Genomic DNA, 20,184 nt, shown 5'->3' with positions numbered 1-20,184 from the left:
GCTATAACTTCTTAAAATATTATCGTGCAAAAATTTATTTTATACCGTTTCAAAACTTAAAAACAAAATTGTCTTTTTAATGTTGCCAAATTAAGAGTCATCTGAATTTTTGATTAGAATTTTAGACAATTTTTAATATAATATAATATAAACATATTTGCATGAACGTAATTACAATATAATTTAAAAATGCATGGTCGAAAAGAAGAAACTTTTGAAATTTTAACTTCGATTTACTTCACAACTGAAGTCATAATTTGTACAAGAGAAAAAGATATAAGAGATGCGTCAGGCTGCACCGCGACATAAGAGCAGAGTCGCGACCGAAATTTTTCCCTTCAGTGATTTTACTATAAGATTCTGATAGGGATTTCTTTGACGCATGTCGATTTAGGCAAGGGGAACTTAGGTATCTTAAATAGTACCTTCTCGGTATAGAGAAACACATCTAGGATATAAGTGGGTGTTGTGGGTTATGAAATCTCCAGGTGTCTCCCCGAAACCTTCTCGTATACTATGTAATAAATATATTTTTCTATTATTAACCGTATGCCATAGACGAATAATAGTTCTGAAGGCGCTTGTTAGTGCACGATCTTGAGTACTTTCTTTTCGCCATTAATCTCTGGAATGCTGTTGTAAGATAAGCGTCAGAGCACATTGTGTGTTTTGGATGTTTTTTGATGTTGTTGTTGTTGTTACGTCGTTTACATAGTTATGAGAAAACAGACCAAAAAACTATCTACCCCTTGATGAATATGATAGGAATCTGCACTTTAGATGTTAAATCCGTGTACCAAATTTTATTTATCTATCTGGCTTTATTTTGTAGTTATAGTTTTAATTTATATTCGGACAGCTAAAAAAAAAAAAAAAAAAAAAGACAAATTGCCTTTAAGATTAAAATTTTTGCAAAATTTTGTAGAAATCTACAAATTTGGAGTAGTAACTATATATCAAATTTCATCAGTCTAGATCAGTTTTTTCCAAACTTTTGACATATGTGTACCCCTTCTATAATTTTCGTAACGCTAAGTACCCCTCATCAAAAAAAAAAAAAAAAAAAAAAAGGGATGTATTTTAATAACAATCAAAAATATATTTATTTTTTCTTTTTTTTTGTGACACACAAAATAATAAGAAAAGAGAAATAAAATTATTCATAATACAATATAAATAAAAGCTATATTGTAAGTAACATTTATTTGGATCAATGAAAAGGATGAAATGGTTTGTGCTGAGATGGCAGGTCGTCAGAATTTGGTTCCCTGTTTGTTAATTTTAATCTCAGATGCGGTTCCACGTCCAGTAGTCTGTTCCTTTTTTTCGACTTAATCTCTAGAAACGCTGAAAAAGCAACGTCACATAAATATGAAGTTGGAAAAGGCAAGATGTATTTAATAACTTTTTCTGTTAAGACCGGATACACATGTTGCATTTGTAACCAGAATGATGTTAAGGTACTCTCCCTATGTTTAATTTTCAAAAATCTGCCTGAAGCCAATTTCAACAATTGCTCTTCTGCATGTGTCAAATCTTCTGGCATGGATGTTGTGTCGATGTCAAAGGGATCTCTTATCCATTCAATATTTTTGTTTAAATCAGGGAAATAGTTTTTCAAGCCCACTTGCAAACTCACCAAATGCTGTGTTATGCATTTCAGAGTATCAGCATCAATTTTAGTAGCAGAGCTTGTTATAAACTCATGAAAAGAAGGAAACGAGTCTACTTCTCCACTACCAACTCTCTTTTGCCATAAATTTAGTTTTGCGATGGTAGCGTTCACTTTATCTTGAATGTGAAACAATGAAATTCCTTTGCCTTGTAACGATGAGACAATTTAAAACAGAGAATATATCTGCTAAATATTCTAGTTTACAAAGCCATTTCCAGTCATGTAAACAATTTCTCAACTCAAATCTATCATTAAGAAAACATTGAAGTTCATGTCTAAGTTCAAACAAGGACAGTGGACCACAGACGATTGGGCCTTCTTTCATTTTGGACAGAGTCACATGATTTTCCAGGGGTTGATTTTCGCCTCAGTTGTCTCCCACCAAACTCTTATTGTACCCCTTAGGGTACGCATACCACATTTGAGAAACACTGGTCTAGATAAAAATGTTTTGAGTTATCGTGTTCACAGACTGATAAATAAATAAATCCAAAACATTTTTGGAATTTTAGAAACTAATAAATTATGTAAACAGATTATTTTTTTAGGGGGGGGGGATTTTAACTGATATGTTTTAGGTCTTTAGTGGATCTGAAAAAATTCAAAAATATAACTTTTTTCTAAAAATTGTGATGATATGCTTCAAAAATGTCTTTATCTATTCTTATTGTTTGATTTGAGTTTAGTCAAATCACTGGAAGGTTTCAACTTTTCCAAATAGATACTTCTTTCTTAATTACATGAAAGACAGTTATGGAGTTTAACTTGAAACATTCACCTACTTCTTAATGAGTTTATTTAGCTTTCAAATAACAATCTTTTGCTATCAGAATCACTTTCGGTTAAGAGGATAGGAGACAATAAAATAAGCGAAAGCATAAAATTTTATTTTTATTATTTTATCATTATAATGTATGTTTATATTCAATTGAAATAACATTATAAGATGTATTTTTTAATAAAATGAATATTTGAAGGGTTGAGAGAATGGTATATATTAATGACTTTTCCCAATATGATATTCTTATTGGATTTAAATATCTTTGAAAGGTTACAAATGTCTTAATTTTTGTGGAAATTAAATAAAATTGATAGTAAAGATTTCGATGAAACATTCGAAGAAAACAGAGTATGCATTTTATGTTTTGAGTTTTTTTAAATAGTTAAAAATTAATTTCAGTTCAGAAAAACATAAAATTCTTATGAAAATCCAGTGAGTGTGCATAAAATTATTTTTTAGAAATTAATATTTAATTGGAGTTACAAAATCATACACAATTTTATTACAAATAAATTTATATAGGATAATAAATAAGAAAAATTAAAGAAAAAGTGAAAAATTAGCTCACTTAGAATATTTTGAAATTTTTGAAAATTTTACCTCTTATAATTTTTTTAAAAAAAAATGTTATTTTTTTAAAAGATACTTGTTGCATTTATGCATAATAAATTTCATAACTCTAAGTCAATAATTCACAAAAGTACTTGTTAAGAATCCACCATCCCTTTAAAAAGATTTTTAGTAAAATTTGTTTAATAACTATATTTAATTCAAGTTTTTGTCCACTGATCATGAACAAATGTTTTCTTTTTGTCATTTATTTCGCTAGTTTAGAGTGGCATCAAAATTTTTCTGCTGGAAATAGAACTGAGATTTCTTTTTTTTACACCATGCAGATAAGGGAGGAAATAAATTGAATAGTTCCTTCTGTAAGAAGCTGAATTCTGTAAAGCTTTTTTCTGAACATGCATTCCGTCTTCGTAGAGAAAGAAAAATAATCGTTTGCTTTTGTTTTTTAAATTTCGAACAGCTGAAAAACGTAAATAAAAGATATAGTTCTATAAATAGTTAACTAGTTCTATCTCTCTACATTGGTTTGGAATCATGTATTAATATAAATATATACATATATATATTTTGTTTTTATCAAGGCTATATGCGATTAAAAAAAAATTCGGCTCCCATTAAATCTTATGTGTTGATGAAATCATTGCAAAAGTGCTCCCTCTAGGTTCAAAAATGCTTCCTTTTCTTCTCTAAGCATGGTATTTATGAAAAGATTGATGAATTAAACAATCCCATATTAAAACATCAGATATGGAGCTTTCAATAGAAACGGTTATTAAAACAACATTTATTCTGAGTTTATAAATGGATTAAAAATAATATTATGATTAAAACCTATTATTTTTCGGAATTAAAAAAAAAGCAAATTTAAATTAACAGACTATTCTTAAAAAACTGAATATATTAGAATAATTTAAATTATTGGTTTAGGATTAGAAAATATTTACTGGAATGAATGTGTTCATTTTCCTTATTTTAGAATGAAATAGTTTTAAGTTTCTTTAAAAAGTTTAAAAGTTTCTTAAAAATAATTTATAACCTCGAATAAATATGAATGAAAATAATTTTTTTTACACTACTGTTTCCGTCGATCAATTTGAAATTGAATTAAACACGATTTTTTAAATCTTTAATGTATATGCAATATAACTTTTGATAAATAAACATGAAAGGAGTTTTTGTTAATTTAGTTAATTAGTTAGAAAGCAAGTAAGTTAGCTAACTTAGTTAACTTTTTTTTTATTTTTTCGTGATTAAATAGTATTTTAAATTTTTAATAGCCTTTGAAGTTTCGTTATGAATTACCAATGGTCAACGCTTTTACCATTGCAAAGTAGAAATCAGAGAAAAGAGGGCACGGAAAGACATTTCGAACTTATGTATTTTCAAAAGGAGATTTTATGGAAATCGAGCTGAGGAAGCGTTTATTTTAGCCGCGTGATGTTCACGTTATATTGCATTTTAACGTTTAATTCTTAAAGTTACTGAAATTAGACTCTGAAAGCCAGATCCTTACATCCTTAAACGTGTTACAATGTGTTGATATTGTTAGATGCCATTACTTGGAAGGAGCGTTGTTAGAATTATAGAGACGTTTTGAATAATATTTAGGCACAGTAAAATATAAGGCTCCGTTTATTGGAAGATTAGACATGTCACTTGAATTGGAAGATAAATTTAAAATTCTTAAATGGTAAATTAAGTCCTTCAATCCATTACGCGAATCACTTAACGTAAGTCATATCACTGACTCTCCAACCATTTTATCCATCACCAATGATAAATTTGAATCGGGTGAAATTGAAATTAAAGCCCAGATTGATGGTATATAAGTTACATTTATATACAGGTTAAGAATATCGGTTATACAGAGTGATTTTAGTTTTTGAATTTTCTGTTTAATAAATGTTTTTACTCTTTAAAAAATATTAAAATCTAATTAACATTTTCATGGATGCAAAGATATGTGTAGATTTCATTTTTCTATGAAATAAACTGTTTTTGATAAAATATTAAAAAAATATGAATAAAAATTCAAAATTTATTTAGTTTTATTTCAATGAATAGTTGTATTGAAAAAGAGAGTAACATAATGAAATGAATTAATTCATTTTTTTATTTAAAATTTTTTATTCCTTATGATTTTAAAACGATTACCGCATTAAATATTATTTCTGGAAAAATGGTATTTTATTATCAACGGAGACTTTTCGGTGTTGAAATTTTCGGTGACTGCATTATGTAAGAAATTCATTCAAGGTTTATTATGTCTGTCTCAACTAAAATCACCTGTTGAATGTTACAAAAATAATTACGTGTAAAAATGTGAGATATTTAGTATTGGAAAAATTGCGTAGTAGGTATGACCTTGGCAGAGAGATAAGTTGAAGTTGTGAAATTTTTTTCAGCTGAATTTAAATTTACTACCTTCTGTTTGTCTGAAATCCTGCGACTTATGATTTTATGAATCATTTGTGAAGTATGCGGTAGATTTCGGTTGATATTCGTTGACTATTTTTAAGGATAGGACTTTTTCCATAGATCCTTATTTTGTTATCCATTTGCTGAATTTCTACTCAGTAATAATTAGATCTGAGGAATATTATAAGCATAATACGGCGTTGTAGAATACGGGTTCGTGCTTATCAGAGCGGAAATTTGGGAAAAGTCCTTTTGCAACATATTAATGAATATAGTTATGTTCTGGTAGCAGCCCATAGTTAGAGGGGGGGGGATATATAAATTATCAATTAATAATCAATTAAGTTTTAATTTCAAGCAAAAGGTTAAGTACATTTTCTCTGTCTCGTTTCTCAGCTTAGACTGACTCTTCGCAATGTACTACACGCGATGCATACATGCATACAGATGGTGCGTACGCATTTATCTTTTTCCTGCGTGTTTAATATTTTGTATTGGGCATCATGTGTGCGTAGCGAACTTTTTCGTAACATTTTTCTTTTCTTTTAAATTTTATCCAATCGACGGACAAATGAAATGCGTATTTAGGAATTATTTTTATTTTGTGTACCACTTCATGTTTTGCTTAACGATTTGACTCCGAAATGTAATCTATGCTTTCAGTATTTTTTTTTCTTTTCTTTTCTCGATACGAAATGCATAACGATTAAGCACAGTGTAAAAATTTCAAATCGAGATTTTGACGAACCTTTACGTTTCAGACCTACCTGAATCCGAAGAAAACCATTTTTGGAATAATGTCTATTCGTCAGTGAACAATATAATAAGCTTAGAGGATTGGATTGGATTGTTAGTTTTAATGGCACAAGAGCCAAAATTGGCTATACTGCGCCATATATATGGTCAATAAGAAAATTAAAATTGTATAAAAGCTCAAAGAGCGAATAATAACGTAAAAGGTGCAGTAAGTTCAATGATAGAACTGTAGAACAATGCGGTGATGTGTTTGATAGAAATTAAAATAGAGTTTTAGATGCAGTGGTAAAAACCAGTTGCTTTTAAAAACTTAAAAATGTTTTTGTGAGGATTTTACCCCAGCAACGTTCGCATGTCCAGTGATGAGTAGTTAAAAAAATTTAAACGATGAAGATCAAAATCAGGACATTCTATTAAAATATGAAAAACTGTTAAAATATCTTGGCATCTGGAGCAAAGAGGAGCTCGATCACCAAATAAAAGATGTTTGTGTGTTAAATAAGCTTAGAGCTAGACAGATGAAATTTATATACGGTCTGTACTCTATAATTTTAGATTTCCATCAAATCCATTCAGAGGTAGTCTGTTTGTTCGGCTGTCCGAATATAATTTAAATTAATAACTACAAGAGAAAAGCTAGACAGGTAAAATTTGACATGCATATAGCAATCCAAAATGGAGATCCCTATCAGATTTGGAACCAAATCTGTCAAGAAGTTGATCGTCTGTCGATCTGTATTTTTACAAGCATGTAAAGGGAAAAAAAAAAAAAAAAGAACTCTATGATTTGAATATATGACATTTGTTATGTGATTTTTTTCGTCCACAATTGTAATTCTGTGTCTAATTTTAATTTCAGTTTTTGATTTTAAAAAAAGGCGTCTAAAATATGTCCCATAGTCTGGTTATTGTGTATTAACTGCATTAACACTACGCAAGTACATTTATTAGAATATGTGAAAAAAGTTCGAGCAGACCGCTCCCTTTGTTTGATTGATGTGAAAGGTTGGCAACTGTGCCATTTTTCCTTTTTTAAAATGCCTTTTGATATTTGTACGCGTTATATTAATCAGTTACGAACTTTTCAACTTTTTCGATAGTTTCCTGCGTTCTAGATAAGAAATCGATTTTAAAAGGCAGGTTTCCTTATTCGAGGGTCATCGCAGTTCATTTCCTCACGTAGAGAGTTTTATTTCCTGTTTTTCTCCTTTGTTCGTATTAAAAATAAAATCTTTGTATCAAGAATAAAACGTATTACAAAGTGTTTGCAAGTTATTTTTTTTAATCTTTTATTTAAACGACGGCATGCCTTAAAAAAAAAGCAAGATTATTAAAATTTAAAATTTTTGGACCTCACCCACTTAATACATTTTTTAAATAAGTTTAATAATTTTGTTTTGTATTTATAATCACTATAATATGATTTAATGAAAGCATATCTACAATTTATTTCATTTTTATTGTTTAATGGCAGGTATCGGTTTTGTGACCTACTTAACGGTTGAGGACCACACTTGTTTTATGTTAATAAAAATATCCTGTTACAAACAGTTCCGATCTTCTTTTTTTCCTCTGCCTATTTAATTAAAATAACATTGAAATGCTTTCCTAAAAATTCCTTTATTTTGTGTGAAATGTTATTGATTTTTTCGAATATATTCTCATAAACGGTAATTGAATTTATTGACAAAAAGGACAGAAATCATGATTTTTGCTATCGAAAATACATATTAAATTAATTAAAATTAAAGATTTTCATTTATTGTTAACATTTGTATATTTTTTTAAAAAATGTATTTATTAAGTAAGTTCTTGCATTATTTTTGTTCTAGAATATTTCCTGAATTTGCTGAGTACAAAATTATTTGAGAGTGCTTTTCGTTTCAGGAAACCGATGATATCTATTCTGGAGGGTTTTATCTCGCATAGGGGTAATATGCAATGAATTACACTCATGTCTAAAATTAGGTCACAAACATAAAATCTGCGAAAAATGAAAAACTATTCACTGTGTTGCCACGAAATTTGGCACAGAGGTACACTACAATGGAAGAAAGAACATAGACACATAATAACATGGAAAAGATTTTAATTGGGAATTAAGAAACAGGGTATATCAAAAAGTGTCACATTATGAATCAGAGATAAAGGGAGGATAATCCACATTTATCGCACAAAATCCACATTTATCTCGGGAAAAGCCTGTCTAATTTGGAGTGTGACCACCGTGCACTGCTATACAGGCTTCACAACGAGCTTTTCATACTGTTTATGAGGGTGCTTGGGGCAACAAAGCCCATTCTTCCAAAAGCGTGGCTTTTAACTCTTGGAGGGTATTAGGTGGGGGGTTACGCTGTGCAATGGCTCTTCCGAAACCATCCCAAACATGTTCAATAGGATTGAGATCCGCAGACCTCGAGGGCTAGTCCATACGTCGAATATCTTCTTCCTCAAGAAAATCCTCAACCATCTGGGCTCTGTGTGGACGCGTGTTATCGTCCATAAACATGAAGTCTGGGCCAAAAGCACCCCAAAACAACCTCACATAGGCTTCAAGGATTTCATTCCTATAGTGATGTTCATTGACAGTAACCGCATCGAAGACGTGCAGTAGTGTACGACTGACCAACATTATGCCACCCCAGACAAGGATTCCTCTACCACCAAATCTGTCTATTTCTTTTACGTAGGAGTGATGTAGCGAGCTCCTCGCTCTCTCCAGTTGAAGATTCGACGAGTGTTACTCTGTATGGTAAATCTCGACTCATTACTGAAAAGAACGCGCCCCCATTCTTGCTGTGCCCATGACTGATGTGTTCGGCACCACAACAACCGGGCTGTTCTGTTGGATGCAGTCAAAGGGACGCACTCAACTGGTCGCTGGGCATAAAGGGCCCTTTCTGCAAGACGTCAGTATACTGTTTGTCTGGAAATTCTTATTCCAGACGCAGCAGCAAGGTCACGAGCAAGTTGAGGAGCCCTTGTCAGCCTATGCCGTCGTGCGCTTAATGCCAAATAGCGATCCTGTGCAGGCGTCGTTGCTCTGAGACGGCCTTGGCCGGCCTTCCTGGTACAGTACCACTTGTTACAGTACCACTTGTTTGGAATTGATTCCACAACCTGGATACCACTTTCGGTGCCACTTGTGACCATCGAGCCACCTCCGCTTGTGACTGCTCAGCTTCAAGCCTGCCAACGGCTCTCCATCTCAAGGAATCGTCTAAACAATTGTGAGAACTCATTCCCATCGGAAACAGGTTAAATTTTTTGTTTTAATGCAATATTCACAAAATTACAGGCAAAAATCCCAGATGCCTAAATGGTCTAATTTCAGTAGTTCCTCAAAAACTAATGCTAAACAACATTTTTTCCCACAACAAAGGTTAATATCGTGTTACCGGTCCTTCACAATATATAAAATATAATTTGTTTAAATTTTACTGGTAGCCATTTAGAATTATTTTGAAAAACCTTTTTGTGACCTTAATTTTGGACATGAGTGTAGATGTGTGCATTTGCGGTATTTTAGTTAGGCCATTTCGTGTCATTAAATGCATTTTTTTTCAGATCTTTTTTTCCATTTGTTCATTTTGAGTCGTAATGTATTTTTTTTTAATTCAGTGTTTATGCATTTATTGTCCATATGGCCAAGTTCAGTTTTGCGAACTATACACAGCTTTCATGATTGCTAATTCCGCCGGTAATTGGAATTTATTATCTGCCTCTATAAAATGATAACATCTCCTCCTCCATTTTTCATCTCACCCCTATTTTGATGAGGCCAACGCCTGGCGCATGCGCAAAAGCGCGGAAGTTTCCGTATTTGAGAATAAAGAATATATTGCAAGGATGTCGCTATTTTAAAGTTTCTGGAAAAGGAGTTAATTTATACCCGTTTGATGACAGACAGAGTGTGCCGGCTCAGTTTCTTAATTTCTCGTATACGAAATATAGAGAAAATATTGTAATCGTCAAAAAATTCGAACTCGAGATTTTGATGAATCTTTATGTTTTAAATCTTCTTAGTTGGAAAGGCCCATTTTTGGAAAATGTTTGCCTGTCCGTCTGTGATAAAGATAGATAACTCGAAAACGCTTTGAGCTAAACGAATGAAATTTGGTATACGATCTTTAACCAAATTTGTTTATTTTTATGAAATTTTGATCAAAATTCATTCGGAGGAAGTGCAACTGTTCCAATGTTATTTAACATGATAACTGCAAAACGAAGAGGAGTAGATAAAATTCGGTACACGAATTAAACATTTATAATGTAGATATCTATAAAATTTTGCGCCAATTCCAACAAGAGGTTGACTTTCAGAAACATCTAAACGCGATAACTCAAAAATGCAATGTCTTAAATAGATCGAATTTTGATACGAGATTTGTGACTCTTAAGTGTATATTTTTGTCAAATTTTTGTTTCAGGCGATCGGGAAAAAACGTCTAAAACCCAAATTCGATTTTCGAATATTTTTAACTGCGTGCGAAAGATTAATCGCCAAGAAACTAGTCAAGAAAATGCTAAATTCGCGTTTATTGGCTAATTTTTCGTAACTATTGTACGCCAAGGCCATGTAAAGCGATATCTGTGACGGCACCTTTATTAAAGAGAGTGCGAGAAAGTTTTGGGGGACCTCCCTTGCTGTTTTTTAAAATTTCATTGCTTATCATAATTGGAGTAAAAATGACACGACCTCATTATACTGCGTAAGGTAACACGAAGCCTTACATTTTCATATTAGTGTAATGTCATGTAGGGCCGTTTAACAAATGGATCGGAGCATTCTGTTTATTACTAAAGAACTGCATTTGATCCATTATTGTGATAATAATTATCAATGCACAATTATTTTCTTAATCATCGATAATGTGATTAACTTCTCATTATCAGCATAATTTAAGATTTTTTCACTTATTTTATCTGTATGAGCTAGAAGATGTGCCTGTCTAAATAGGCTGCTATTCTGTTAACAGCATCTCAAATTTGTCATTTGGCTTTATTTTAAATGTCATTTGACTTTATCTCGTTTTCCATCAAACAATTCTCTTTTTTGTTTACCTTGTTTTCCTTCTGTGAGATCTTTATACATAATATTCACGGAAACTGAAATCAAAACTAATCATTGACATCAAATTGAAATAGATAGCGATCCCTAACAGAAATCTTCTTTTATATTAGAGTATGCTAAACCTAAAGATAGTGATCATCTTCTTGTCTCTGTATATGATAGTTTACTTTGTAGAAAGATGACTATATAGTAAAGAGTCACACTCAAATGCTCACTGATCAATTAAATAAGGTCTACATTTATAAGGCTGCAAAAAAAAAAAAAAAAAATGTTATATTCTTCCCTCTGGCGGTGAATATTCTCTGCTGCCATGTTTTCTATTATAAGAGATATCTTATCTACAGTAATTACATTCAAAACTAATCTATATTGACTGTCAATAATTCTGGATCTTACAGGAGACTTATTTCCTATAATTCACGGAAATAGTTGCTCTTATTTGTAACCATAAGGAATCACCCTCACCTTGCCTAGCGTCCGGGGTAATCTGAATAGTCGAATCGCACCAAAATTTAAAAGGATATTTATGAACGCATTAGGACCCTTATTATGAGCAGCGCATACGTTTATCCCTAATACATTAATACGACCCATCATTGAAATGTGGGTAGTTTACTCTATTCCATTCTTGCGCTCAACTGGGAAATGAGAATCTTTCATCCGCTTATTTGAAGTGCTCCCTGGTGGGACAACTCAGGAAGCTCTCAACGATTCTGGTTAATAAATAGTTCTTCAAAAGTATAAGAATACTGATAGCATATTAGTTATAAACTATCACAATACTGTACTATCAACATTAGGATACTCTACTATTGATAGGAGAGGGGAGGGTTGTATCAATATAATAACAGTAGCAATTTCTATTAGTGAATGTAGCTTTCGTTATTAACGTGTTGTCGCACATTAATAGTTCTTGCACAAAATTCTTTGGAAATTTGGAGGCCATAATGTCGCCTAGGCAACTTGTTATATTGTGCTTGTTGGGCTACAGATATATCCTTTGCTGGCCGTGAGTTTAATACCTGCTACTATATAAAATACTACTTATTTTTATATGAAATCGGCAAAGGAAAAATGAAGTCGTGTTTGTTTGAAGATGGAAGTATCTGTTTCTAGAATTCCATTTATGTCAATATTTAATGATTGACTGGACGTTATTGCATTGCATTGAATACAATTTTCGTTATTTAATCCGATCTTCTTATACCATCGCATGTAGAAAAAAGCATGTAAGATTTTTATTGGAAAGTTTTACTGATAGAAAATGCCGTTAAACAAGTCTTAAGCTCCATCCTTGTTTATACGTCATATTAATTATGTTCTCTGCCTCCCCTCAGTACCATTGTACTACTGGTTACAATTCGACAATGATTATTAACATTTTCTATATGTATATTAAATTAGATAATCATCTACGGTGAAAAGAAAATCAAAGAGTAATTACTGCAATTCCATTCATATAATTTGGACATTCCAATCTTTCGTGATGGAATGAATCCCTTAAATATATACAACAATCCACTGTAGCCAGCGTGCCGAAATATCGAAGGACAAAAGCCAGTCACCGACGGCTGGCTGTACGTGTCCTGCTCGAACGAGTCCGCCTGAGAGTGACCTACTGCCTGAACGCTCTCCCACTTTCCAAACATTCTAGAATTAAGGTCAAACGGTAGGTCTGCAAGCGGGGTGAAAGTTACTCGTCCGTTTTTATAGCACTACCGTTAGCTTTTCGTCTTTTCCGAAAAGAGGTCAAGGTAAAATCGAACGCTGTTGGATCCCTAGATAGCGGAGATCGATTCTGTACCCGTTCATCTTTCTTCTTTTTTCCCCCCTCCCACTTTTATTACCTCCCCCCTTTCCCGCTTCTTCTAGAAAAAGTCGTCTGCCAAAAAGAAAAATTCTCCTCAGGGGAATCGTTTGGCAATCGATTTTCCTGTAGCTTTCCTAAATGAATTCCACTCACGTAGCAAGTCTTTGTAATTGATCTTTTGTGAATTCCCCTTCCCCCTCTCCATTATTTTGTTTCACCTTATTTTTTTGACTTGCAAAATTTATTTATTTTTTTGTTCGGAATTGTGCCTATTATGGTTAAACATGAATTAAGTGAAATTAAGCATAAAGCATGTGACGTTAATAATATTTCTAATTTAAAGATTTAGATTAATAATAGATTTCTGTATTGCATTTTATAGTATTAAAAATTTATAAATTTTCTAATTTGTTTACTTGCTTATAACCAATTAATATCAAAAATAGCATTTCTGTAAAAAAGATAATCCTTCGAATTATTCTAAACTGCTCGCATTCATATTTGTTGATTTTTACTTCTTAAAAGAAAACGATTTTCTAAATTCTAAATATATCAATTAAAATTCGTATTCTTTTTAAATAAAATTCTTGAATTCAGCTAAGTAATAAATTATTCGTCCAAAAATTCGTTTGCAATATGAATTTATTTTAACTCGAAAATCTTCTGAAAACGCAACTAAGAAATTTATGCCCCGTAGAACAATATTGTCATTATCGCAAACTGTTTGTTAAACAAAAATCTAAATTTTTATATCCACTGGCTACGATCTCAATTGTGAAGAAGATTACATCATTTGTTGCTATTTATCCCAAATAATTCCATTTTGCAAGCGAATGATTCGCATAACCAGTAGGTGCTTGATTTCTTTTGGTTGATAAGAACGGAAACGGATTTTCGATAAACATATAATGTCCTTCATTTTTACTGTAAAAATAATAGATCATGTAAAACTTATGAAAAAAAAATCCCTTTAATGCAAAATAAATAAATATATAAAAAAAAATTACCGAGTTAATTTTTCGTCGTTTAAAAGATTTTTATGGAAAGAACAGAAAATGACTTTATCTTTCAAGTTTCTTGTCAGGTGCTGTTTATTTTTTTGAACCTTGGATTTAACTGAGTCATTTGTAAAGTATTTTAATCGTTGAAATCAGCTACATCGACATCATTTCAAAGTTTATTGTTACGCAAATAGCAGCGTTCATGTTACTGGAATATTTTGAAAGAAAATGGAGTTTAGCATATTTCATTGGAATCTGCTTAATTTTGAATGTAACGTAGGTTATATTTTGAGGTTAATGACGCGTGAAAGAAAAGAATTTAGATAAATTTATCGTCTGCGAAAATATTCATTAATATATATATATATATATATATATATATATATATATATATATATATATTTCTCATTACATGTTTGTTTATTTTTTCCTGGACAAAGTTCCACCCCCCCACCCCCCTTGTACTGCCGGTTACAACAACTTTTCTTTAGTAACGCCATAGATAATTTTTGGCATTTTTTTTTAATTCAAGATTATATATCATATATTAAACATACCACCAGAAAAACATTCGTCATAAAATTATTTTTCTTTTTCTTAAGAACTGAACAAGATAGAGGAAAGCATATTTTTCAGGTGCGCTTTAAAATAATTTTATATTTGTTGTATCTGAATTGGAAAATAAATGTAAATAAATTTATTTTCAACTGAATTATTCAGTGTTAGCGAATTTATAATGCGTGCTATTTGCTTTATTTAGTCGAATCATATCATTTGTAAGTATCAGATGTAAATTTTGGAGGCTATAAAAACTTACTTTTCTAGAGCATTTAGCCCTTTTCGGTCCACTGTCCAGTTCTACTGGGTATCACATTTTGGTTGAATAAGTTCACTGTCCAAAATTTTAAATTTAGTTTGCCTAAAATGAAAGTTGTGTTATTTTTCCATTTATACAATTTTAGCTTATTTCGTTCTGTAAATTAACTTAAACCTAGCTGCTATAACTCTAACAAAATCAATGGACCACAAAGGGCTAATAAAGAATAAGAATCTATGCTGAATGATGGTCTGATGATAAAATTTCGATTTGAAGCGGAAGATTTCAAGTTCGATACTAAGTCTCATATCGTGTGTGTGACCTGCTGTTGATATCTTTGATCAAATGCCCCAAAATTGGTGTAACATAGAAGTTTAGAGATGCTAGTCAGTTTTGTTGTTATGTTTTCTCTAACCATTATTTAAAATTAGATAACCTTAACCCCCCCCCCCCCTTAGTGATATTTCTATTTCTACCAGAGTAAGTATGGTCTGTGATAAAATAAACATTTGCCAGTAAATAATGGCGAAATTGCTTTGCTGTACTGTTCACATTATGAGGGCTTTCGTTTACTAAACTAGTCTCATTTCAGCATATTTTTAACTTGATCAACGAGATAAAATTTTACTAAAGGCCATATATTTTTATTTTAGTAATTTTGTAAAAATGCATATATTTTAATTTCTTTAAAATTATAACTCATGATTGGATGGCATCCATGTTTGTACACAATATTATTTAAGCAGAGACTCAATGTTTATAAATACTGTGATAATTAACAGGTTGAAATAGATAGGAACTTAATCCCTTCTACTTCACAAAAATGCTAATTATTTAATTCACAGTTTTTTTTTTCAATAATAATTGTTTTGTAATTTTAACTTGACCTCTCCTCCCCCCCCCCCATTAACGCAGTTGTCTTAGGCAGCTGCCTAATCAGAAATCCCGCACTAGCAATAATTTATGAGAATCTCAATTAGTTATTCTCGGTTTTAAAATTTCGTTAATAAGAAATTAAAATTTCATTATTTACTAAAGCCAAATTTTCCTTTCACTGATGAATGTCTCAGAATTAAAATGATTTGTATTGTGATCTATGTTTAATAGAAATTAATTATTCTATTCGAATTCATGTAAAGTTTCAGGAAACGAAAACTTTTATTTTTTTCAAAGCCCATGTGATGTCAGAAATCTTTAAGGCCATTAGGTCGAAAGCATTGACACATTTAGAAAAACCCACAAAGAATCCGTTTTGCGAAACATGCAACCAGCATGCTGGTTGAGGTCATCAGTTTCTTTTTTAATCTTTTTACAGATGAGACATTCAATTAAATTCGAGCAGCCTTAACTTTCAATCAAATAGTCAATATGCACGTTTTATTGATATCTAATATTACTTTTTTTTTTTACTTTCTCGTATGTAAAATACACAAAGAAAAACAGGACTTTCAAGATTTGATTTTTGGCGTTTAAAACTTCCTGGAATCTCGCCTTACTAATCCCTTAAAAAAAAATTAGTCTGACCTTGTGTATTTGGATATGATTATGCAACTGCTTGATAGGAATGTGAATTCTAAAACCACTAATAACTTTTGTCGTTCTGTATCATGTTTGGATCATATTTGTCCACGATTAGTGATGAGCGATACTTTTTAGAATGCATGCATGCTCTCAACTATTTTACACGTCCAAAACATAGCAGAAAATTGTTTGTGCCCGTATCTTGAATTTTATTTAATATTTAAATTTATAGTACTAAGCATTGTAATACTGTGATATTTGAGGAAAACATTGTTCAGTGTGAGAGAAAAAAAAGTCTATGTGAAGGAAGTGTTTACTATGAACATATGACAGAGCATAACATTAGTAAATTTTGTATTTTTGTTTATGAAATATTCTACACATAAAGTTTTAGCCCATCTTTTAATAAAAAGCATTATACATGGTATTTTATATTACTTTACTTTAAATCAGCAATTCTTATATAGTATATATATTTCGTGTATTTCGAAAGCGGCTCTAACGATTTGGATCCAATTTTACATTTAGACAAGGTTTTGCTGTTTAAGTTTATCTATAAAGGTGCCTGCCTTTCCTGAAAAAACACGATTTTACACACACACATACCGGGGAAAAAAAATTATAACTATCTATTAGAATAATTATATGTAACTTACTTCCGCTTCAAAGTGTGGGCAGTGCAGTATAGTGGCCAGAACAACATGAATGATGCGGGTTCTCGGTTTGAGTCACTCTTTTGCTTAATTTTTTTTTACTTATGTATTTATATTTTGTAGCAGTTGTATTACTCTTTCTCTTTTGGATAATAGATGACGATGCCTGATTAGGTACGCGCATCCCATAGTGCATTGCGATTGTAATTATAATGAGATGAGATGCTGTTCTGATAAAGAGGTGTCCGCGTGAATGTCTTATCTTCGTGATTTGTGTTTGTTTTGTGTGAAATGTGATTGATCATTAAAGAAATGTTCCCGAAAACATACGTCCTCTTGCTTCCACTGAACGGATCATAATGATCTTCATTCCTCTACAATTTAATATTTTTGGTTTTTAAGTTTATCCTTCCTGAAAAAAAATGCGATTTTACACACACACACATACAAAACCATTTCTTATATTTAATTAGTAGAGCTGTTTTCTATCTACTCTCATACTGGCAATGTCATATACAGATATCTCGGACCCGATTTCACCAAAGTAAAATTGAGTGTAAGTTCAAAAATATAAGTAATTATAGATAAACTGTAAAATGACTATTACAATAGAGCGGGTTATTTCGAATACCATGTTGAACTAAGTGCATTCATGATTTTTTTTCCCATTAAAATAACCAATTCATATGTAAGTAAGGTTGAAAAGTATTCATATGTCATCAGTATGCGATTCGTATCTTAATATTTTTTCCGTAAAAAAAAAAAAAAAAAACTTTCGACCGGAGTTTGGTTTTCTAGATATTTAGTATAAAATTATTTGAGTGATTAGAGTGAGCTGTTTTCCTTGTTTAGATCCTTCCATGTAGATCGAATTTTTCAGTTGAGAAAATTCTTGTTTTATTCATTGGAGAGGGTTGGGGGTGAGTGTGGAGATCTTCAGAATGCTTAAATATCTTTTGCTGTACATGAATTCATATCTTGATCTACACAGAAGAGCCTGCTTTAAATAAGAAGCACCATTTTCAATCAATGACAATTGAAGTAAACCGTGCTAGAAAGTTCAGAATGGCGGTTTCGCAGGTACAGAGCGTTGTTTTTGCATGTATTCGTCGACACCGCTGTAAAATTCGCTAAGGAATTAAAAACTATTTTAATTATAAATATAGATTCAATATTCAATTTCTGATGCTTGAAATATTAATAGCTTTGAAATATTCCATTAATAAATTCAGGATTATTTAATTTCGCATATTGATGCACCGTGTCGCTTTCCTTAAGGGGACAGTGGGCATGGAAATAAGCAAAAATGGAGAAAAACATTAAATTTTATTTTTTATCATTTCATCTCCAAAATATATGCTTATATTTAACTAAAATAGTGTTATAAAATGTATTACTCAATGAAATAAATATTTAAAGGGCCTAGAGTTAAAAAAATACATCTCAGTGACTTTTCTCGAGATATTGTAATTAGATTTAAATATTTTTAAAATGTTCCAAGTGTCTTAATTTTTTAAGAAATTAAATAGAATTGATAATAAAGATTTCGGCTAAACATTAAAAGAAAATAGGGTATGCATTTTATATTTCACGGTTTTTTTTTTTTTTTTTTTTTAGATAAAAGTCAATTTTAGTTCTTAAAAACATAAAATTCCTATGAAAATTCAGTAAGTTGCATAAAAAAGTTTCTAAAAAAAATTAACATTTTTTGTAATTATAACATCATACACAGTTTTATTATTCCAAATAAATTTACATTGGGTAATTAGCAAAAATAATAGAAAAAAATCATCTTAAATATTTTGAAATTATTAAATTTTTTATATTTTTTTAAAAATAATATATTTTGTTAAAAAAATGTTCTTTAAAGAAATTTGACGTATTTATATTTTAATACATATGGATAAAAAATTTCATAATCTTAAATGAATAATTTGCAAATGTGCCTAATTATGTCCACCGTCCGCTTAATTTGTCAACTTGAATTATCTCTGTAATTAAAATTTGGTTAAACATTAAAAGAAAATGGAACTGAACGTCCATCCTCCAGTAAATCTTCATATTTGCTGCAACTCTTTAAAAAATTTCTTTTTTTTTATTGTGAAATTTATTGATTTTCTTATATTTTGAATGATGGATGTTATGCATTTACGTACCAAACGTTTTAATAAAAACATTTTGCAATTGACCATAATTTTTAAATGAAAATCCAACATTTTTCTGTTAAAACTTCATTGTGAATAGAAATAAGAAGTAATTCTAAATTCCATCCACAAAAATGATGTGAAAAAACTCCTAGTACTTAAAATAATAATAATAATAATAATAAAAAAATAAAGGAAGTAATTGGTGAAGTTGTTTTTTCATCCTGTGAAGTAATTTACACTCGAAGAGGAATAAATATAAATATTGCCATTCTGTGATCATATTGAAGATTTTTTTCTAATTAATGATTTAATCTGACATTATAATGCATAGTAAAATATATTAAAAGTATAATCTGAAAATCTTTAAAAGTCTGCTTTCATCAATCGTTTTCGAAGAGTGGATATGCTTCACAAACCAGAAGTAGAATAGAAGTGAGCAGAATAATTGTCTTTGGAATGATATTTTGGATATTGACAATTTGTCAGTACCATTGTACTCGAGTACTGACCATTATATTAGAGGTATGGTAAAGCTTACTGGCAATAAAGCAATGTTTCTCCATCATTCGTAATGAAATGAATCGAAATTTTGTATGTAATTTCAGTTATTCATTTATTGATATTAATTTTCTGATTTGGAATATCATAATAATCATTTTTTATTCCAGATTTTATTTTTTGTAAATTTCTATGAAACATTTTTAAAATGTTGCTTTTATCTTCGTAAATAATTTCAGTTTGATTTTGTCAACCACTTTTCTGTGGAATTCTTAGTACTCTTTTAAAGTCATAGATGGCGCCACGTCGGGTCGTCGTATTCTTGAAAACATTTGTTTTTAGATGATGGCCGTGGAAAAAATTTGCAACAATTTTTTACAATTGGGTTGTTACATAAGCAAAGCGTTGTAAAATATTTTATTTTTGTATTGCAACATAAATAATATATAGCTTATTTGAAATT

General features: G+C 30.7%; 1 protein-coding gene across 2 annotated transcripts in view; it reads left to right on the top strand.

Annotated features, from left to right (window-relative positions):
• LOC129972643 (uncharacterized) overlaps positions 1-20,184 on the top strand; it is a 138,974-nt gene that overhangs the window by 11,619 nt on the left and 107,171 nt on the right. The window lies entirely within an intron of this gene.

This window comes from Argiope bruennichi, chromosome 6 (assembly GCF_947563725.1).
Source record: "Argiope bruennichi chromosome 6, qqArgBrue1.1, whole genome shotgun sequence".
NCBI lineage: Eukaryota > Metazoa > Arthropoda > Arachnida > Araneae > Araneidae > Argiope > Argiope bruennichi.
Note: the sequence above shows the minus strand (reverse complement) of the source record. Positions and strands in the feature narration are given on the sequence as shown.